The 23,857-nt window shown below is 43.3% G+C and overlaps 1 pseudogene; it reads right to left on the reverse strand.

Moving 5' to 3' along the window:
* Window positions 1-1,526: 1,526 nt before the first annotated feature.
* Window positions 1,527-15,577, reverse strand: LOC130844325 (ferritin light chain-like; annotated as a pseudogene).
* Between the last annotated feature and the right edge of the window lie 8,280 nt (window positions 15,578-23,857).

The raw sequence follows: 23,857 nt of genomic DNA on the forward strand, positions 1-23,857 counted from the left end.
TGTTAAATGCAAATTAGTGTTGACTGTTTCCCCTCTGTCCCCTGCCCCTTGCCCACACCCTTCAACCCTCCAGTAACACAGTGAGGAGAGGAGGCTGTTTGAGTTAAAGCCGTGCTAGGGTCCTCTTCTGTTTGGGGGCATCAAGACTTTTTTATGGAGATATAATTGACATATAACGCTATATTAGTTTCAGGTGTACTACATAATAATTTGCTATATGTATATATTGTGAAATGATCACCATATTAAGTCTAGTTAATCCATCACCACACAAAGTTACAAATAATTTTTTTCTCGTGATGAGAACTTTTAAGATCTACTCTCTTAGCAACTTTCAAATGTATAATGCAGCATTATCGACTACAGTCACCAAGCTGTACATTACATCCAAGATTTTGATTAAAAAGAGCATTTGCTAAAAACACATATTAAAAGTTTGAAAGCAACCGCAGAGAGAATAGAAATAGAATTAGGAAGTGGAGCCAAGCCAACCTCTGAACTTTGTGATAATTCTACTTTAAAGATACACTTTTTAGTCTTGACCGCCATGTCCTGGTCAAGATGGAGTCTGGTTTCTCTCCAGTTCTCTCATTAAAACAGAAGCTCAAATGATTGGTTCTTTCTTTTTAATCCATCCTGTTTCCATGCAAAAGACACTAGTGTCCTTCTGGAAAAGTTAAGAATATAGACACTCCTCTAAGCTATCTGTAGATGCTGCGGGTTAGGAAGATATTTTGTTAAACTTCACTTAACTGAAGGAATGTGGGGTTGTTTTGGAGGAGGGAAAGGAAATGCTCAAAATATGAAGTATCTCTAAAAGGACCACTGTGATAGCTACTGTTTATTGAGTATCTGCATATGCCAAGTACATTACATTAACTTTTTAAACTCTAAAAATGACCTTACACTTTAGATATCATCAACCCTGTTTTAAAAGATGTGATGATGGAACACCTTGTAAAAGGGACCCTGAATTTGAGCCCAGGCACCTCTGATTCTACCTCTTTATTCGCTCTACTCTGTTATGCTGTATCTTCAATAATATTCTCACGTAGGAGTATCTTGTTCTAATGCTTGATGTCTCTTGATCTTTTGAAACTGAGGAAGAAATCAGTGTACAAAGCAGGATACACAGTTTTGCATTCTTCAATAGTGTTTTTTCACTTTTAGTTTTTGACACACTTACTATGTGATGTGTAAAATGAAAAAAATATAAAATAGGGCTTGTCCACAGTGAGCTTAATCTTTAATTCTCTTAAGAACATTAGTGGATTTTTAAAAGGCATTCTATACTGCTGTTTGGTATGTACGTAATTTTATTTTTTTGTTGGGGGTATGGTTGGTGATTAGTAGGTTCTCTAGGAGAAGAGCTAGAACTAAAGTGATTTTTTTTTTTCCTGCAGAAAGTTTTATTGTTTCCATTTGGTCCAAGGCTTGGGAGAGGGCTCCAGGGTTAAAAAGCTGCCTAGTGGCTGCACAGTGGGGCTTCCGGCAGAAGCCCTGACATCAGAGGAGCTCCTCTAAGGCTACGGGGCTTCGGAGGCTCTTGGTCGTGCTTTGAGGGTCAGCCTTTCGGAGAGATACTCGCCCAGCCCCGCCTGCGGACCAGCCAGCCTGCGGAGGTTGGTCAGGTGGTCGCCCATCTTCTTGCTGAGTTGCAGCGGCTCCTCCAGGAAGAGGCTCTCCAGGAGGTCACAGAGGCGCGAGTCCGCGTGGCACAACGCAGGGCCCGCAGACGCAAAAGCGCCCGGTTCAGGTGCTTCTCCCTGAGGATGGCGGCCTCCACAGCGTCCTGGGTCTTACCCCACTCGTCCTGAGAAGGCTTCCACACGTCCTGGGGGAGGGCGCGGCCGCAGCACTGGTTTTACATTTTCAAGAGACTGCGGGCGCCCTCACGCTTCTCCTTGGCCAGCTGGCGAAAAAAGTGGCCCACGCCATCCAGCGTCCCATTGTCGTGGTCGAAATAGAAGCCCAGAGAGAGGTGAGTGCCCGCAGATACGTGTTGAACAGGTGGGGGACGGCGGCCTCCACTTCGGTGGAATAATTCTGTTGAATCTGGGAGCTCGTGGTAGGTCTGTAAGAAGGAGCTAAGGTCAAAAAATGGGCTTGACTGAGGCCCAGGATAGCTGAGTGGCTGATTCCAAAGGTTGCGACTGGAAAAAAGGTTAGAGGCTGGTCAGAGGCTGGAGCAAGGGGCCGTCCCTGTGTCTGTTCCGCCCAAACAATGTTGATGCAGGAGACAGATCTGTGGGACCGCCAAGCACACTGCCTAAAGTGATTTTTTTTTTTAAAGAATCAGATTATGGTAAACCAAATTATAAATAAGCAATAATTTGTTAAAGTCTAAGTGAAAAGTTTCCTCTGTTAAAGAGGGTACTGTTAGGTGGCATCCTGCTCTCTGAATGCTCAGGGCTAGAAGATGCTTTTTCATAGTGTGTCCTCACCTGTGAGCGGTAACCAATATAGAGATAGAAAAAGTCATTTGGCTATATGAATGTTCCTCAAGCTGCTGCTGAAAAAACTATACAAAATTGGAGAAAACTTTGTCCATGTGAATTCGATTCTACCTAAGAGAACAGCCTCAGGGCCTCCGAGATGCAAGAGCCGTATTCTGATGCCAGAGCACATGTGAATTGTTCAATCTCTTCATCAGAATTTGGCTTCCCCTGTACACTTCACCACAGGGAAGAATATACTGAGCAACATTCCGGCTGTTACATTAGTCTCTTATGAATTTGAATTATGTTCTTTTGTTTTTGAGAAACTGATCTCTGCCTGAGATATTCATGAAATCCAATTTCCAAGCCTTTAGAACTGAAGCCCCATTTCGGGATTGGAATGCTCTCTTCTGAGGCCTCTAGGCCTCTCTCTAATGATGACCGTCTCTGGACACACCCCTTCAATGTGCACAATTCTTCTGGCTCATCTGTGTTTTATTGTTATTATTTCATTTGTTCTGTGTGTGTTCACTGTTATCCAGTATCAAGATTATTATTTTCAGTCTCACTTTCTCTGATTTGGGTGGGTGGGTGGGGGGGTTCCTGAAGCAATGCTTGTGGGTAAGTTAAAAAGAATATGATGTTCATTGGAAACAAAAACTTACACGGTAAACCTAAAATGAAACAAATTCATTTCACCTATGTGACACGGACCTAAAGTGTACAGTTCAACTGCATGTGACAGCACAAATTTCTAATCCTTGCATGGCATATGTGTGTTGCTTTTGCTTTCTGAGAGCTAGAGGCTGTGAATTTAAAGTTTGATCCTTGAAGGTATCTCTTTTAGAATATTCAGAGTTATAGAAATTTAGGATCTAAACTTTGGGTTTACGTGTGCAAAAAAGATAAACTGTGTTGCTCAAGCACCAGTCCGTTGAAACTGACTTATAATGGATTAGAAAAATAATGTAATAGAGCCATGCAGCATTTACTTTGGAAATAGCATGGCGTGAAAAAACAATTGAGAAACACATGAAAGGAACACTGAAAAGTCGACTTCTTATGACTTTTGCATGTCTTTTGGTACAATTACCTTTGAAGGAATTCACCTTCAAATCTAAATCAACACACGAAGAATAAACAAGATCCAGGAATCAGTTTCTAAGGGTGAAAGATGGGTTACATTGAGAGTGTTCAGGAAATCTCTTTCTTTTTTGGTGGGGTATGGTGCTTTCTAGGGGGCACATTTTTAACCCCATTGCATTGTGGGTACACTCACATAATACAAGTAATGAAAAGTGATTACATCACCGGAGTGACAGAGCTCTCTACATGAAGAGCCAAAGGTCAAGAAGAGGCAAGGCCTCAGATATGAATTCTAGTTCTCTTTTTGGCTTTCCATCTTGTACCTCCTGTCTGGATCTCACAAATTTCATGGTTCTACATCTCACACTGGTGTTAGTCATCTAGTCTCCCTCTCCTCAGCTAAACTTGGCGGTAATGACATCTACCTATAGTCTCATGAGGGTCGAATGGTTCAGTATGTACATTGCATTTAGAGTAGCTCCTGGCAGGTAAGAAACATTCAAAGGTTCCTCCACCACCTTCTCATCACATCACCTGATTGTCAACTCACAGTTCCTTTGGAGAAAAAGGAAACTGAGTTTCTTTCTTCAGTCTGGAAAACAGGCTGAGTTAACTTGTTATATTTCTTCTGTTCAGATATCCTGCATACTAGTTTGCTAGGAGATGCAATACCAAAATACCACAGGCTGGGAGGCTTAAACAACAGAAATTAATTTTCTCACAGTTCTGGATGCTGGGATGCCTGAAATCAAGGTGTTGGTAGGTTTGGTTTCTCCCGAGGCCTCTCTCCATAGCTTGCAGATAGCTACCTCCTCGCTGTGTCCTCACTCGACCTTTTCTTGGTGCACGCCCATCCCTGGTGTCTCTTCCTCCTCATATAAGGACACCAATCCTACTGGGTTAGGACCCCACACTTATGACCTCATTTAACCTTAATTACCTCTTTAAAGGTCCTATCTCTACGTACAGTCACATTGGGGATTAGGGCTTCAATATATGAATTTTAGGGGATACAGTTCAGTCCATAATACCCTATAAGACATTTTAAGCCTTGCATTTAGGTGAACACTTTGGCCACAGTTACCAAGCATGGCTCCCTACCCGCTTGAAGATGTTCACAGGTGTTTTGGCCTCAAGGTAAATACACTTCTCTGAACACTGGGATTTAGCTCTGTTCAGTCACTCCCACTACACCTGCTCCTGCATATTTGTGTGTTGAAAGGAGCTTCACTTTCTGGATCATGAGATAAAAGGTAGACAGTATCATCAGGGTGCTAGGCTGAGTGCCAAAGTGTACTCAGGCCCCCATCCAGGGCCTGGAGGAGTCAGGGATATTTAACGTCCTGTTGAGGTCTACAGTGGGGATTCACTTTGGGAATAAGACAAAGAAAGCAATTTGAATGGGCATTCATTCTGTTTCTGTGACTCCAGCTGTTGCTGTGTATTTGGCAAATGAGAAGTTCAATTTATTTACTTTTGCCACAGAACCTGTTGGTAGGTGGTGCTAGAAATTTGCATGAAAATGGGTAAGCCAGTTAGCTTAAGTAGCACAGGAGTTCACAGGGTACATAACTAAGTTCAAAGTTATGGTTTGCCAGTTAAGTGTAAACTGAGATAACCCTGAATGAGGCCACACAGAGTGTATAAAGAGGAGAGACTGATAGGATGGATGGCCTCCATCCCACACTAGGTCATCAACGGAAAATGACACTTTTGTGTCTGAGGCAGGGGGTCCAGGACTTATCTGAGCAGATCCCTCGGGTGGCAGGTTGGAAATTGGAGACTGGCCACATGAGGGAGTCTGAGGAGTTGTGTCCTGAGGTGCCAGGCCACGTTAGGTCTGGAGCACCACTGGCTGAGGTAGCCCCAAGTGGAATGCTGTCATCCCTTCATTTTGCAGGCCCCTAGGACAACCCTGTTTCTTCAGATACCAAGCTCTTTGCTGTGTGAAAGCTCTTGGATTTGTCAGCATTAACTGCCACACCAGGTCTCTAGATTGGAATGTGGTGCTCATTCAGAAGCAGCAGCTTCTCCTGGGTGGTGGAGGGCAGGGCCTGAGGTCTGGAGTGAGTGGGGAGGTGGGAGATAAGGCTGACTCAGTGAACGCCAGTCAACCCAGAGAACTCCTTGGACATTTTAGGGGAAAAAGCATTCTGTAATCTAGGCACACGGATTGAGGGTTGACTGTGGAGATATGATATACGCTGGGACACTCTGATGTGATTACTCAAATCAGAAATGCTACCTTCTGTGGAGTGGTGGGTACACATGCTGAATCAGAAGTATGCCCGGCCTGATCGCTACACTGCTTTCAGTGGTCTTTCTAAACCGTAATTCTGATCATGTCATTGCACTTTCAACAGTTCCCAATTACTGTACTCAGGGATGAAATTGTCACGCCCTTGCCTGGAATGCAGACCCCCACATAATGTGTCCCTTGCCCATCCTCTGTTCAGCGTCACTTCTTTTTGTTATTGGTTCCTTCTATATTCTTGCCAAAAGTACCTCTGTACCTTTACCATGCTCTTTCCTAGCAGGGAAAGCTGTCCCACCCTCCTAACCAAGCTCCTACTCATCCCACATGAACTAAGTCAGTGATCTTCTGGAGACACCTCGCAACCACTCAGAGGATTAATCATTCCCAGCTTTGTTTGACTTCAGTATTTCACATTTCAGTTATATTTACCCTAATTTTGTCTTTATCATCTTGCATCCTTTTTCACTAAAGTTGGCTTCTATAAGCTTCAGGCTCCACAAAATCTGGATCCACCCCAGGACATAAAAACAAGACCCGGGATTCAGTCATAAGAGTTGCAGAGCTGCAAGGAGACTGAACGTTCATCCTTTGTACGTCTCCTAAGCTAAATAAAGTCAGGGCCCTACTTGGGAAATAGTATCATGTAAATATTAATTTTCTTTACGTCTGCTTCCTCTTCTAAAATGTTAGGTCCTTAAAAACAAGAACTGTCATTTCATTTTCCAATTCCTTCTGTCAAGCAAAGAGCATGGCACCTTGTAAACCCTTAGTAGTGGTTTGCAGACTAAGTGTAGGTATGTGAAACATGATACAAAACTATGAGACATTTAGAGCAGAGCTGTCCAATAGGAATATGTGAGCAGCCTGTTTAAAGTTTTGTAGAAGCCTTAAAAAAGCTAGAAAGATGCAGGTGAAATTAATGTTAATAATCTATTTTATTTAACTCAAGATACCGAAACTTATCATTTGAACAAGTAATCTATATAAAGTGATTAACGAGGTAGTTTACCTTCTTTCTTCATGCTAAATCTTTGCAGTCTTTTGTGTATTTTACACTTACGGCACATCTCAGCTTGGACTAGCTTCATTTCAAGTGCTCAACAATCACATGTGACTTGTGGCTACCACATTGGACAGTATAGATGTATGGTTATAAAAATAGTGATAGGAAGAAGAAAATCCTTTTGATCCAGCAATTTAATGATGGTTGCATCAGTGACTTCTAAATTCTAATGCTATTTCCTGCCTCCTAAAATCACATTAATTTTATATCAAAATGCCCTCCTCACCAAAACCTTACAGTAGATTGAGAGTAAAAATGCGCAGATATAAGTATTTAAATGTAAATGTGGAGGTCATAGTATTTTTAAAGCTGCAGTAGAAGAAATGCAGTCTCCCGGGGCCAGGTGTTTTTAACATGCAAATAGCATTGTGAAGTCCTGAAAGAGATAGAGTTCTCATTTATGAAGCATTATAATAACTCCAAGACCCTTCATTTCACAGTAGAATTTTCTGAGCTCATTACGTGAAAAGGAGTGTATTGTCTAGTACATTCTGTGTCGGGAAGCTCATCTGTTCTGACTTCAGTAGATGTGAAAGCTATATGTTTACATGAGAAAAACTTTCATTAGACATTCCTGGTGGTAAATTTGTAGTCTGGGAGCCTTGTGTAAATCACTGGTGTGGCTTTGCTGACTTCCTAGTCAAACTCGGGCTGTGTGTCACTGCACACAGCAAATTAAATTTCGATGAGCTTGGGAAAGTAATTGGGCTGTGAATGTTACCCATTACTCAGAGAATTGTAAATGTCCGGAAATGAAACCAAATGATGTAAAATCCAATTAATGTTTTCGGGGCAGGCAGGACCATAGAGATATAGAGCAGTCAGGGACCTACGTCCAACCCCTAATATTTCACATTAAAACTGCCAAGGCCCTGAGGGGTTTGAGTGGTTCAACCAAGGTCAGATGAGTAATTTCGGCGACAACTGGGATTAGGACCCATTTCTACTGACTCCTTAGCGCTGTGTTCGTTCCTGCCCATCACGTTTCCCCGCACTTCTTCCTTTCTGCAGCTTTGGTCATTTCTCTGAATTTTGTTATCTCAGGAAGGAGGAGGAGAGGCAGAAAAGCTGAAAACTGTCCGCACTTGCTCCTTCCATTATTATATAGCGTACGATAATTGTTCCCATTTCCTGCCACAGCAGAATAGAAACCTGTTATAGGTAAATGTCAGTTTGGGGGGAAATACTAATTTTCTGAGCTGGAAGCTGATGGAAGTAAAATGGAAAAAAAAGTGGGTCAGACAACAACTAAAGGGATCTGGAACAGGAAGGGCCATTCTGCTGGAGCTCAGCCTTTGAGAGAGGTCAGTCAATAGGTGCTCCGTCAACACTGAGTTGATTGATCACTTGAAAGAGATGAGAGAGGAGGGAGAGGGATTGCTTGGTCCTTTACCAAGGCTTGGGGCCTTTTGGATTCAGAGGAGTTTGGGGTTTCTGGAGGGCAGAATCCAGGGGTGCCTTAAACGAGGTGACAGGAGGGCAGCCAGCTTGTCCTCTGTAGATAGACGGGGCACTGGCTTCTGTGGGTCAGGCTCAGATGGGCTGGTTCCCAGTGATGTGTCTTTAAAACAACTGCCTGCCCTTTTAAAGACAAGAGGGCTGACCCAAGTGACTGTTTCTGGAGTTCCTACACTAGCCCTATTGTAGGATCCGTGGGGGTGGCGAGGAGCCTGTGTGTCCCTTCACAGAAGATGAGGGAATTTGAGGACTGAACATGTCTGCAGGAAACAGGCACGTCATGCCATCTTTCCCTCTGATTTGAAGAAATATGACCTTCCCTGCCTTTCTTGGTGGCTTAGAATAATAGAATTGGTGTGTGTGTGTAGGGGGGAGACAGAAGGGCAGAAGGGTAAAGCGTACAGAAGGAGGTCTTCTTTGCATCCTTCAAGGAGCTCTGACGTGGCCTCTCCTCTCCTATTATTTTCTGATTCAGAAACAAAATCATCCCAGTGATCCATACATGGGTCCTGTAGTGTTCACTTAACAGCGTGTTTATTTAAAATCTTGGACTCGGCGCTGAGGGGAGATGGAAAGCGCCAGCCTCAGGCCCTCTTGATCTCCTGCTCCTCGTGAATGCCGCATTCATCACTTAAATGTAATATATTTATAATCAGGGCCAAGGCAGCATGACCTTGTTTTATTCTAAATAGATCACAGGCAGCTAGGCATGGGGGCTTCCTGCTTTAAATCAGATGCAAAACGTGTCAGCTGTCAAGGACTTTGTTGTGATTCCGTTGATCTCCATAGGTTTGATCTGTTTCTTTGTTTTTATATAAAAAGAAAACAGAAAATTGGTGGTGGGTGAAGAGAAGGTGGTAGGGGCTCCCCAGAAAACCAAACTTCAGGAATTGCTTAGCAGTGGCAGGTTACATAGCAGGGTCTTTCCATCAGAAGGGGTGGGGGCAGGAAGATAGCATGTCGGAAGTTAAGATCTTCCAACCCAAGATAATTAATTTCGAAGTCACATTATTCCCCCTCTCTGGAAACATTAATCATGAAAATTAAAAAAAAAAAAAAAAAACCTCGAGTCAGTTGTTATTTATTGCTTCTCTGTGCAGCAGGGCTTAAAGAGCACTAACCAGGAATGTTCAAACACAATTTTTTTCCTCCCAGGACTTAGTCTGGGGCCAGCCGTGTATATAAATATCATTAGAGGGCGACAACTCCGGTCTTCCTCAGCCTCATCTTCTACGCTGTTCTGCCTTACTCTGCCTTAACCATCTCTGCTAAAGATGCAATCCCTTTCGGTGACTTGGATCGTCCTTAAAAGTCAGAATGGTCAGACTAAAGCAAGTACTACCTATTTTAATGATGGTAGCAAGTAGAAATCAAAGATCCAGAACTGAACATTTGCACAGAAGGAAATCCACGGGGGCATAGTTGCTTAAGGCATCTGATTATTTTTCTGCCTATAGCGATTCCTCAGCTCTCCCACTCCACCCACCACCCACCCACCCACTGTTTCCCCTTGTTACAAGGTGTTCTGTCTTGGAGATGAAACAAGTGAGGGCTAAACTAATTAACTAACCAGCAGTGATCTACAGCTTCAGCACCTTGCATTCCTGAAGATTTATCCCATTTCGAATTCATTGCCATTTCCCTCCAGGGAAATAAAGATTGCTGCCTATTAAAGATGGGGACAGAAAAAGGCACCTTCACTGGAGACAGCCTGTACAAGAAAATAATACTGTAATCATTCCCTCCAATCAGCTGAAAAGGATTAAATCTTCTGCTTCGAAAGTAATGTTCCAATTGAGCCTTGGGGAAGAATAATTCATGATTAGGGAGACGCTGGTCTAGCAAATGTGAACATTATGTCCATTACTTAAACACACTTCCTGGGCTGACTGCTAATGTACCCAAGGGACTCGAAGCCCCAGCAACTGATGGGCGCAGTGAAACAGGCAGACAAGGACAAGAAGTATTATCATCTGCATTCAACAGCACTGCATAGACTTTACCACTGCTAAGTCACTGCCTTTGGTAAATAGCCCAGATAACTCATTTTAATAGAAGAATTCTTCTCTTCTTTATGCGTATTAAACAACAGACTCTTATGAGCGGTGGCAGTGTATTGATTCCTGGGAAAGGCCGTGTGAATACCAATCTTGTAATTTATGCTGTTTAGTGGCTCTGGCTGTATTTGTTATGCATAGTGTATTAAACATTCAATAGCTCAATTTAATCTTTGCAGCCAAATTGCACAGCACATCATGCCAGATAGTGGTTGTTTCATATACACAGCCCATCTGCTTCCTGTTCTATAATTCATTCAGCAGGCAAAGTTTCTGGCAGCCTCAGGCTACCAAAATATATATATATCCTTAGGGTACCAGAAGTGCTTGGCACTCAATTAGTTTTCCGGGTGTCTGGTGCTGTGTGTGCATGAGCATGGCTGTGTGTTTCCACTTTTATGAGAATTAAAGATGGGAATACTTTGCTAAGTTCTATGTCCTCATCTGGGCAACTTTTTATAAACTTGTGGGGTTTCACAAAACCCAAAGAGAAAAAAATGTTAAAAGTGAAACACAATGATCCCTCTCCCTTGGGAAATTATCCATGGCAATAAAATGTGTTCTCTCAACCATCCCTATCTAAGTAGATTGATTTATATCTTTGGGGGGGGGATAAATGAAACAAACCCCAAAGAACTACAAACTCTTGGCTATTTTCTCTGGATGAACCACTTGGGATTAGCGCTCTGAAGGCGAATGTTTATTTTCCCTAAAATCCCCTCTTCTCTTGGAGGTCTGCCCTCTCTCTTAGCGGGGATGGTAACTTTGTCCTTTCCTCATCTCCACTTTCTGTTTGCTTTTAAAGAAGCCAGCGCCTAAATGTTGTCCAGTGGGAAACTACATTTGCAGTTTATTGAAGTCTTTCTGTAACTCCCAGTACAAATACTTGATTTGCAGTGCATTTTATGGCCTTTATATCATACACAGGGGACAAAGACCATCTGGGTTTGGGGTGATCATTTTACACCTTTTTGGGAAAAGTGATAGAAGACCCATCTTACAGACTGGAGTTAAAGTCTTTGCGAGTGGAAGTAGCTCATCCATTCCAGTGACCTCATTCTACAGGTAATAACAGCCAACGCTTGTGTAATGCTCTAGAGCAAGATCAAAGATGCAGATCCAGTAGGGCCCGGCGAGGCCGCCCAGAAGCTCGAAGCCTGAAGCCTGCCTGGTGATGGGGACTGGATGCAGAGCCATAGAAGATTGTTGCCATGCAGAGTGAAGGCCCTGTGTTTCCAAATCTTCCAGGTTTTCAACAAAGGCTGGAAATCTGGATTTTTTTTTTTTTTTAATGGGAAATTACTGGTTTTTTCCAAATGTTGGCATTAAATGATATTGTATATTTTAAAACACTGCATGGGCCAAACAAAACACATCTGTGGGCCTGCCAGAGCATATGGGCCTCTAGTTTCTACACTTGTGGTGTTTATGCCACCTTATTCTATACATTCTTGGTATATTTTCCTGGTAGGACGCTGAGGTCTAGGGAGTTAGGGCATTGCCCAAGTTTATACTACAAGTGAGAGGGTGGAACAGGTACCAGAATTCAATCTCCTGGCATAGCCTCTAGGGCTCCCTTGATATAGCTGTCTCACCAGTAGTGCACAAAGATTCACCTAACATTCCTTTTTAGCCATTGCAATTTTCTCTTTGTAGCAGGGAAGTCCACTTTACTCCTGCTTTTAATATCCACTCTGGTATTACCTTCGTTAGCACAAATTATTTTGGTTTGATTCAGCCCTAACTAGGATTATGCTCCTTGGGTAAACTGTATGTCCAACACATATGATGCAAACAAAACACTTAATGTTTTATCCTTCTGTCCTTAACATTTATTCATTGGTGATAATCTCCTTGTACTATTTCTTCTCCCTCCATGAAAACTAGAAACCATGAACTTTTCTGCCCATTCTTCACTAATAGACAGTTCTGCATCTCCTTTGTGCTGCAGACAGACCCTTGATTTAGCAATTTGCATGTTCAGACCTGAAAAGTAATCAAAACTTCCTACCTGACTTCTTTGTGATAAGCAGATTTCTAAGAATGACCTCTGATCACCCTTAGTCTTATATAATCCTCTTCCTTTTGAGTGTGGGTGAGATCTGGGAGTATGATGAAGTATTGCTTTCATGATGGTGTTACTTTATGTGGCAGAAGAGCTCTTATTCCAGTGAGACAAAGCTAATCACATGAGCATTTTAAAAGCAGAGTTTTCTCTTGCTGCAAGTAAAGGGGAAGTGAGAGAGATTCTAAGACTGAGAGGGAGTCCACGTGCTGTTGTTGCTGAGATAGATGGGGTCACATGCAAGGATCAGAGAGCCATGAGGAGCTGAGAATGGCTACCGGCCAGCAGCTGGGAAATGGGGACCTCAGACTTACAGCCACACGGAACTAAATTCTGCCAACAGCCTAATGAGTTTGGAAGTGGATTCCTTTCCAGAGCCTCGAGATAAGAACCTAGCTGGCTAAGGCTTTGATTTCAGCCTTGTAAGACCCTAAGCGGAGAACCCAGTTGGGCCGTGCTGGACTTTTGACTTCTGAAACTGGTATGTAATAAGTGGATGTTGTTTTAAGCTGCTAAGATGGTGGTAATTTGTCATGCAGCAGCAAACTCATACAATTTAAAGTCCCTTCCTCCTCAGCTAGGTCTTCAGTGGTGAAGGGGAGCCTCTTGGCTTTCCTGCTCTTCTCTCCAGGCTCACCTTCTCTCCCCCGAGCTAGCTTCTGTTTCACTGGGGGTGAGAGGGGTGGATAGAGTGGGAGCAATGAGAAGGAAGGAGTAGGACAGTTCTTACTTGGCTGGTGGCTTCTGCTCCGTGGGCCCACAGAGGGTCCCAGCTGGCTGTGTTGTGGGCATTTTGCAGGAATTTTGGAGGTTCTTTGCTGCCCCTCTCTTGTCGAGCTTTCTGGGCCTGGACTGATGCTTTATTTTATTTTGAGTGACCTTAAGAAATTCCTGTGTGGCTTGCTGTCCTAAATGGCCCACTTTCGGCCCACATGAAACACACATGCCCCACCCTCCCACTTGCTTTGATGAGGGCCGGGCTGCAGATGCCTCCACGTGGCTGCGCACTTCTGCCTTTGCCATCAGAACAGCCACCTCCTGCCTCACCCTTTTATTGTGCAGGCCGGAGTCAGGCCCTGGTCCACTGTCCGGTTTATCTTTCTCGGGGTTGGATCAAGCACCAATTCTTTGTGTCTCAGTGACTGACAGGCAGTCCATTTCGAAGCCCTTTGAAGCAAACCCTGGCAGATTCCCTCCCTGGACATGCGGAGAGAAGGCAGCTTTCCACACCTCTTCCCCTCAGGGACATGTGGTGCGGTGGGACCAGGCTGTGGCTTTGCATGGTTCTGGGGGGCAGCATTCATATTTCAATCTGTGTATTCAGAAGCTTCTGGAACTCCGGAGCACGTAGAATGCAGGGTGGTGCCCCGGATTGTGCAGTGGGGCTCTTCCTGTGGTGGGTATTCACTGTGAGCACAGCCTTCTTCTAAAAGAACCCTTCACCAATCCTCTCTCTCTGCTTTCCCTTTTTATCTCCTCAAAGTGGGTGGCTGGAGTCACAGCTGGTGGAACAGGTTTTCCTACGATGCCGTTGTAAATTCAGCTTATGGGACGTTGTGTCTCACCCTAGCTTGGGTATCTTGTCACATGAGCCCCTTACTGCGAGATGCGGAATGAAGGGTTACACTTGTCTACGTGAGTATCCGCATCAGTGGCCAGCACCCTGCAGCACTCACCAGAGAAGGCACCGAGAGGGTGGATTTTTAAAAATAGCCTCAGGATTGGATGCCCCAGCCGTGCTGTCCTCTCCCTCCACTTGCTAGTCAATAGGATCTTCCACCAGCTGGGAGCTGGAGCTGACAGTGGTCAGAACCTTGCCTCTGGTCACATATCCCTGGAGGCTTTGCTTTCCTTTTTTTTTTTTTTTTTAAATAAATAAATTATTTATTTATTGGCTGCGTTGGATCTTCTTTGCTGCACACGGGCTTTCTCTAGTTGCAGAGAGCAGGGGCTACTCTTCATTGTGCTGGCTTCTCTTGTTGCAGAGCAGGGGCTCTAGGTGTGCAGGCTTCTATAGTTGTGGTACGTGGGCTCAGTAGTTGTGGCTCACAGGTTCTAGAGCGCAGGCTCAGTAGTTGTGGTGCACGGGCTTCGTTGCTCCGCAGCATATGGGATCTTCCTAGGCCAGGGATCGAACCCGTGTCCCCTGCACTGGCAGGCGGATTCTTAACCACTGTGCCACCAGGGAAGTCCCTTTGCTTTCCTGTCTCAGGCCTCAGTTGACTTTGCTGCTGGCCACCTGTGCCCACTTAAAAGTTCTTTTTAGTCTTGAGCTGTTCTTATTCTGTGTGTGGCTGCGTGTGTGTGTGTGTGTCTTTTTCTGTGCATTCCCTGCTTTGAATGCTGGGATCTTGGTGGTGTTTCATTCAGGCTGGCCGACGTCCATGATCACCCTCTCCTGCTTTTGCTCACCCACTGCCTACACTTCCTTCCTCTCGGCATCTGCGTACTCTGTGCCAGGCCTAGGCCCTGGGAGAGGAGCTTGTTGGCAAAACCTGCTGATGGGGAACATGCGTTCAGATGGCGAAGCGGGTTTTTGACACAGCTGGCCCTCTTCATGTGGGTCACCTGCATTGCCAGCAACACAGAGGCATCTTGTTCACGAGACCTGAAACAGCCGTTCTGAGTGATTGAGCGAATGTCAGCTTCACAGGTTTTGGGTAAATGTCTGCTTTAACCAGCCAGTGGTTTTCTAGTCTAGAAGATCACACCTGGACAGTTTGCTTGACAGGCATCTGACCATTTTTCGTTTCCTGTCTGAGTCCTAACCTATTACTCTGTGACTCCCAATTAGGTAGCTAGTAACTGCCATTCTTTTCCCTACTCTTTATCAACACAGGCCTGGGAATCACGTATTCACACGATATGCCTGACAGCTTAAGGTCTTAGCAGTCCCAGGATGTTCAAAACATAGTTTAAAATTTCTGACATCAATCCAGTATTATAGAGTAATATGTGAGAATTGGGTGGTGCATGTGTGTGTGTGTGTGTGCGTGCGCGCGCGCGCATGTGCACACATGTGCACATGCCCTGGACCAGAATTAACCACCTACTATTATGCAAGTCAAGCTTTTGTTACCTTTCTTCTTGGGCTGGCGGGTAGGTCCTTGCCTTGGTGGAAACTGAAGATCCTCCCAAAGCCTGAACAACCATGATGTCTACTGTAAGGCCTGCTAAATATCTATAATTTCTTCCAGGAAAATCTGTCATTTAGGTCACAGATATATAAAAATCCTCATATTTAACTTTCTAAAGTTACATAGTAATCCACTAGTCCTCATTGTCCAGCTTTGTTTTCTTCCGTTAAGTACACATTAAGTACTCCTGCACTCTGACTATGCTGGAGGCTGTGGGGACACAGGGGGGCCAGTGAGACCATAAGGATTCAGTATGGCAAGCGGATGACAGAATGCATAATGTTTTGATATGATGGGGTCTCTGAGAGCAGGGCATGTGGTCCCAGACAGTAGGGACGAATGGGCATGAAGCATTGCTAAGAGCGATGGGAGGGCTGAACAGACAGTGGAGAAGCCAGCTTAGCTTCCTTGATGCTTCGTCCAGGCCTTTTCCTTTCATGGCTGTTTTCCAGTCCCTCCTGCCCCTTTTCTCTTGCCTGCCTTTCTTCACCTCTTCTTGGGACCGTTACTTCTCTTCCTCCATCTCAGTCACAACCCCTTCCTTACTGTGCTTCTTGTCTCTAAAGTTGCAGCTTCCAGAAGAGTGGAAGGGAATGGAGACTAAAGGAACATGTCTTATGTTTTCTCCTTGTGCTGTTCTGACTTTGAAAGAAGAGAAGGAAATTTGACCTTAGATGTTAGGCTGATGATGATGATGATGATGATGATGATGATTATTGTTAAAGCACTTCCCAAGTTTATTGAGGAGAGTGCTCATGCACTGGGATTAAAGGAAAGAAGGTGCACAGGGTTGGTGATAGGAGGTGGGATTTACAGCCCATCTTTTCCCAGGTGCTCCAGCAAAGAATCCTCAAAGAGCGACCCAAGGACAGGACAGTTCACATGTTGAGTTTACAATGGACAGGTTGAAGTTTCAGAAGGCAAAGGTGAAAATTGCCTCATCTGCTTAAGGCTGTGTCCCTGTTGTTGTACCTCTTGCTTTTCAAACTGGCCTGCAGATGAGTCCTGTGCGCTGTCACTTGTCTTCAGCTGGAGTGTGGGAGAGGCAGTGTGGAGTGTATTCTTGCCCAAAGTAATCTGTGCACTCATTTTGCACCAGAAAGAACACCAGGGCTTGCTTCCTTTTGAGGAAACAGGCACACCCTGGCTGTACTTTGTATCACAGGGCACAGGACAAATGGCTTCTAAACTAATGGCCAGTGATGACACAAGAGACTGGGATCCTTTATTTGATAAGTGATTCTCACTGTGAGCACAATAAAATATTACCACAGCTTCCAAAGTCAGCCTACTTAGCCAGTGAAACAGAAGGGAATTAAAAGCAGGAAAACAAACCTAAAACAAAACAATATACAAAGTGATAATAATGTTGCTGTTAATTGTTCTCCACATGAAAATCTGGAAACTTTACACCACCTTCCTTAAAAGGGAGGATGGTTTTGGTAAATTGAATGGGACTGGTATAAACCAGGATGCTTTACAGTGAGTGCTTCGATAAAGACTATATTCGGAAAAGGCATAAACTCTTAATGCATCATAAGGCAAAGGGCTGTAGGGAATAGTCCAATAAAAGGCAAAAAGTCTGCTCAATGAAAACACTTTACAAGTGAATATATATATTCGCTCTAAAAGAGATATCTTAAAGTCTAACAGAGGTACCATTCAGGTGGCAATAGCATCTCCCCTTGGCCCTAGCCGTGAGCCAAAATTGGAGAGAGTGCAATGTGTGGGACATTATAAGCAGTTTGTTCCCACCTTAACTAGATTCTCTTGTTCTGTAAACACATGTGCATGTGATGTTCCCATCCAGGTTATTCATTCTAGGAGGAGTGTGTGCTCTCTCTCACGTTAACCATTTGGTCGCTCGATGAAAAGCATCACCATCGCCCTTTGTACCCATTTAGCACCTCTAAAAGTCACTACCTGGATTTAGTGATTAATGATGATTGATTTTTTCTCGCCAGCTTAATCGTCACACTTGAGTGGGGCTGATGTAGACCCAGCTGTGCTTAATTAGCCCACAGGACTTAGAAACCATATTTTAAAGCCAGGCTTGTAATGGAAGAAGTCTTCTTGACGAGGCAGCCTGCTAGGGGAACCCAGACGTGTGGTAGATGCAGTTTTTCATCAGGTCCAAGGAGCATGTTTGGGAAATGGATGTTGCCTAAAAAAGACATATGCTCTCTCTAGATGTGGGAAAGCTATTGTTTGTTGCCTTCTAGAACACAGGTTAGAGAGGCAGACAGGTCAGTGTGAATTTCTTTCTCTGGGGCATGATCTTGGCTAATTACTTAGGACAAGTGCTTGCTTCATTCTGGAAGGTAGGTGTGCTAGTTCACATCATTGTATGTGACGTATTTGGTTTTTTGTATTTTTGGTGAATTTAACCTTCTTTAGTGTCCATCTTAAAATGTGAAACTCTCTATTATTCTTGAAAATGTTCCATATCTATAAAGATGCCTTTTAGTCAGAATCCAAAATAAAGAACCAGCCTTCCTCATTCCCTTCCTTCTTTGCTTGGCCAGTGAAAGGCTTCCTACCTTTCTTCCTTCTTTCCATTCTTCTTTCTGTTTTCCCTTTCTTCCACTAGACATACCTCTTTCCTATAATTAGGAAAGTTATTTCTAAACTCAGCCTACTCCCTCTTCAGTTGAGAGGCTTCGTGTTGATGTCCACTGCAGAAGCAGTTGCCCACTAAGCGTAGTCCACGTAAGCATATACCTCTTACTGTACACGCAGTGGGAAATCATCCAGGTGTCCTCATTGCTTCAGGTAGCGTCCGGCTTGAGTCACATCTGAATTAAGGACATAGGAAAGCTGTGACTCTTGTCACTGCTTCTCTTAACCTAGAAGGCCTGGAGGACCTTTATGAGGGTTGCATTCTCAAGGAGTCTAGACCCAGGTCTAGACTAAATAGTAGTACATTCATACAGGGGCATAAAAATAACTGGAAGAAATATATGTATCTACACACACACACACACGTGTATTCTGTAGTCAATTATATACAAACTAGAAGATCTAGGTCTAGTTCCAGTTCTGCCGCTAATGAGGCTCTTGACATTAGCAAATCTTACGTCACTATTTTGGGTCTCAGAGGGAGTTGGACTAGATCAGTAGTTCCCAAACTTTAACATGCATCAGAATCACCTGGATTATTTGTTAACTGCTCATTGCTGGGTACCACCCCCAGAGTTTCTGACTCAGTAGGTTTGGGGTGGGGCCAGAGAATTTGCATTTCTAACAAGTTTCCAGGTGTATTAGTTTCCTGCTGCTACTGTACCAAATCACCACAAACCTAGTGACTGAAAACAACACAAATTTATTATCTTACAGTTCTGGAGGTCAGAAGTTTGAAATGCTTCTCCTTGGCCTGAAGTCAAGATGTTGGCAGAGCTATGATCCTTCTGGAAGCTCTGGAGAAGAATCCATTTCTTTGCCTTTTCTAGCTTCTAGAGACTCTCAGCATTCCTTGGCACGTGGCCCCGTCCTCCATCTTCAAAGCTCAGTGTAGTTCCTTCAGATCTCTCTCTGACCTCCTCTGCTGCCTCCTTTTTCCACATTAAAGGACCCTTGTGATTATATTGGGCCAACCCAGATAAGTAAGGATAATCTCTTTAAGATCAGCTAATTAGCAACCTTAATTTCATCTACAATTTTACTACCCCCTTGCCATGGAACATAAATATTCACAGGTTCTGGGAGTTAGGACAGGGACATCTTTGGGGGCCATTATTCTGTCTACTACGTCAGGGATCACTCACTGAGAACTGTTGGAATTATTCCACTTTATTCATCTCAAAAATTCTGGTTCTAAGGTAGCTAAGCAGAATTGTTCTCACTTCTCTGAAAATGGATTCATCGCCTACCTGTTTTTATATTAATTCTTTCCATTGGTTGAGCTTAATTACAAAAATAATTTGCTCCAGAGTTAAATGGCCTCCCAAATGAAAGCCATTTATTCCCTCTCCTACAACAGGAATAGACCCAGTAAAGGGCTATCTCCAAGAGGCTTTCTGTCCAGGAGTGCGGTTCTGGCTCAGTGGTGAGGTAACACGAGGTCTGAGGCTGGGAAGGTCTGTATTCTCAAGGTTCACGTCAAATAGTCTGTCTCAAGTTTATTTTGTGGTTTCAGGTTATCTACTTTTGTCCTTCTTGAAGAGTTAGAAGTTTTCCTAGCATTAACTAACTGCAAGCAAGAAGGCCCTGAGAAGGCAGAGAATGTTACAAAAGGCTTCAGTTTCTATCCTCTGGGCTTAAGTTAGCTATTGGCGAGACAAGGCTTTGGGTCCAGTCTCCTAAGAACCACTGGGTGTTGCTATGGGAACTGCTCTGTTGTCTACTTTTCCTTGATTCCTCCCTCTTCATCACTTTGAATCCAAGCAGACAGATCTGTCTGACGGTATCTCAAAATGCATATCTTGGATCTGGAAATGAATAAAGTAATTCTCACTTTTTTCCTTCCCTCCCTTAATCTCATCACTTATTTGCATTTAAATCTGAGTGACTTGAAACTTCCCATTGCAGTGGAAATGCTCCTTGTGTGGTGGTAATCTGTATTTACAGTGAATTAAAGCTTGGTTTCACTTAGAAGCTCATTGTGTTATAAGCCACTCTGTGAGAATTTGCCCTCTTCTGGGCAAAGCCTTCCTGTGGCCATTTTTGTTTCTTCTTTTAGCTCCCTTTCATCATCTTCCTATAGTCATCTCTTTCCCCTTTGCAGCAACTTGCTCTGAATTTCATGTTGTCTTTAACATGGACTGAAGCATTTTATAGGGGAATGCTTTAAAGTCTAAAGAAATGTCTCTGACAACAGAATTGTGAGGAAAAGTTCTGTTGGTATTTAAGTAACAGGAGGTTTGCTGGGTTTTATCTTCCTAACCTACATATAATTTTATTGACATGCATTAAAAGGAACTCTGCCAGCTTTGGGATCTTTTCTTTTGACCTCACTAATTACCTTTATTTAAAATTGGCAAGTCCCCTACTGCACTAGAAGATTTGAGGTATCTTATTAAAGATGCACATTTTCAAAACTATTAAGGATGCACATCTTCAAAACTATTAAAAATGTATGCACATATACATCTATTTATACAAAATCTAGGTTAGTGTAATTAATATAATTGAACATTACATTTGATTTTGAGCTTCCTGACAATGAAGGTAAAAAGGGAAACTCAATTCATTGTAATTTTCATTGGAAAAATGTTAGCATTTCCTAAGGTAAGTCAATTTTTTAGATATTATATATTTTAAAAATATATACAAATATTTTTTGTTTATTTTGGGATATACAAATCCAAATGCTGATATTCAGGATGTTTATTATAGTATTGTTTATACCAGCAGAGAAGTAACTAGAAGTAAATATTGAGGAAGAATGGTATAGTAATATTCCATACCACTATGACATACAGTGTGATATGTGTTCCTATAGTAGAATCTTACGATGGCATAAAAAACCATATTGAAAATGCTTACTTTTCATTATGTGAAAATGTTTATGGTGATACACCTAGAATATGACTATACACTCTGTAACAAAATATCAACAGTATGTTTATTTGAAGGGTAGAATTATAGATCACTTTTATTTGCTTGCCTTTTTTTGCTTATCTGTATTTTAGTATGTAAAGATGTTTCCAGGTTTTTTTAATTAAAAAATAATTTCCTCCATAGGCCTTTAGAGCGAGAGACGTTGGACAGCCTTGAGCAATATATGATACCTTAAACAGTGGCTTTACTGAAAAACAGAACCATTCTTCCTGACGTGTATCAAACTCTGATGGCGTAACTTAGCAAAGGCATTTCTTTGCATCGTGAAGCAAGGTGGTGGCAATCCAATGAGCACTACGCCGATGACTTCAAGTGACTCAATGGATATGCAAACAGGTTAGAGCAGTGCTTCTTGAATTTTAGCATGCACACAAAATATCTGGGGATCTTGTTAAAGTGCAGATTCCGGTTCAGTAGGTTTGAGGTGGGGCCTGAGATTCTGCAATCCTAACATGTTGCTGGTCCATACATGCTTTGCATAGTAAGGACTTAGATTAGCAGTCCCCAACCTTTTTGGCACCAGAGACTGGTTTCGTGGAAGAGAGTTATCCCCCGGGGCTGGGGAGGAATGGTTCAGGCAGTAATGGGAGCGATGGGGGAGGAAGATGAAGCTTCACTCGCTTGCCTGCCACTCACCTCCTTCTGTGCGGCCCGGGTCCTAACAGGCCGCGGACCGGTACCAGTCCACGGACAGGGGGTTGGGGACCCCTGACTTAGATCACCTAAGGAACCAGGTGGAATTTACTGGTTCCCACCCCAGGCTATCCATCAGAGTCACCTATAGAACTTTAAAAAGTACAGATTTCAGGCCCCACCTTAGATCTGGAGGTAGAACTTAGGGATAAGTATTTTACAAAATCTCCCCAGTTATTTGGGTAAAGTTGGTTCAGGACAGGGTGTGTGTGAGGATTATTTCCTGAGACAGTCTTATCTGTCACTCACTCTAGTGGTAGTTTTGACAGGAGCAGCACAGATGCCTGCCTGGAGTGTGGCCTGTCCGTCTTGCCCTGTGTGAGAATTAGCCCCTGACTTTATAGCAGACATTGAGGTAGCAAGCTTGTCCATGTCACTCGAAGTAGGAAGCCAGGTTGATATTGCCACCATCTCTCTGCTCTTTATGGGCCACTGTGGTTGTTTCTAGAAGAAGGGTATTAATTTTCCATAATTCACTGTAGATTTGCTCAAATAAATATATTTCTAACTGCATAGTATTATCTAACTGTCAATGAGTTTATCTAGTAACCTACTCAACAAACCTATCATTGAAACAGTTATCATTTTATAATTTCGTTTCTTCCATGTTTAACTTATATAAAAAATCACATGGGTGATACTGCAGCTGTCTATTCAGAGTGGACAGATTAATTATATTTGCATGAGGTCTGTGTCAGACTCTAATTGAGAAACATACTGAACAGATACCCACATGGACTCACTACATAAAGTTTTCATGGAAACTGAAAAACGTACGAGCTGCCAAGGAGGTCAGCATCCCTCGGGATGTCTGGTGCATGCAGAAAGCGACGTGTGATGGCACAGAACACTTCAGTTTATCCTCTGTTAGGTCTGAGCCAGCAACTCATATATGCCAGCCTGTCACTCAGAGCTATGCTTGTGCTACTGGTATCTACATATGCTTGTATTTGAGAGCAGTAAAACCCTGGCTTTTGAGTTTTAATAAGGCATACCTAATTTCCACATAAAAATTGAAGGTTAACCATGCTAGCATGTGGCGGACAATTTCCATCTCAAGTGCAGATTTACTTTCCACAGACACTGCTTTCCAACAGGTTTCTGAGAAGCCCACATAACTGTGGTGTGTAGGACAATTAATGAACAATTCTTTGATTAATAGACTAACTGTGACTTTGTAACAAGCAAATCAGTGCCTCTTACTAGAATACCTTCTGACTGTCAGATTTTATTTTCCTGTTACCAGGGTTAGACTTTGTGCTGCAAAAGGCAGTATGACCTGGCCTCCTACGCTAAGTCCCCTCTATGGTGAATCAAGCCTTGATTTCTCTGAGATGCTTTTTGTATTATAATCCGTATTATGACAACCTGCTGAGCTAGTGGGTTGTGTAAATGCACAGTACCACTGTCCAGGAGTGATTATGAGATGAATAATTTTACCTCCTGGCAAAGGAGAAGATTTCTCCATTTTCCCAATCCTTCCTGCCCCTTTCTCCTGGCTGCTCTCTGGGAAGCTCCCTTTCTCCTTCGCCACAGGCACGAGTAATTACTCACATCAAGGTTAAAGAAGAACTATGAGCTAAAGTTCAGGACCAGAATGATACTGATGAGCATCATTTAGCTTCCCATTTGGAGTCTTTTCAAGTTGCTTCTTCTCTTGACTGCAGCTGCCCAGCGTATGTAGTTCACCCGGCCACACAGCATTTTCTCTGCCATGGGGACCATTTACAATCAGGCTGCTGACTTTCAACATTTCCTTCCTCCCCAACCTCTGCTGTCCCCTCTTCTTGGTCCTTTTCTCTTCCTCCTTCCTGATTCTTCTTCCTCTTCCTACTTCCCCAGCTACAGATAGAAGCAGGAGCCTGGCTCCTGCAGGGTCAAACGCATAATGTCTTGGCTTACCTCCTGTTTGATTCCAGGCTCATCCCTGGGGGGATACAGCATTATTGTTGTGGCCCAGCCTTGTAGCACCAACCACAGGCTAATGGATCAATTCAGCCTTCAAAGCATCCTATGACCTGTCGATATAAAATTCTAGCAATTA

The sequence above is a fragment of the Hippopotamus amphibius genome, chromosome 2 (assembly GCF_030028045.1).
Source record: "Hippopotamus amphibius kiboko isolate mHipAmp2 chromosome 2, mHipAmp2.hap2, whole genome shotgun sequence".
NCBI classification, from domain to species: Eukaryota; Metazoa; Chordata; class Mammalia; order Artiodactyla; family Hippopotamidae; genus Hippopotamus; species Hippopotamus amphibius.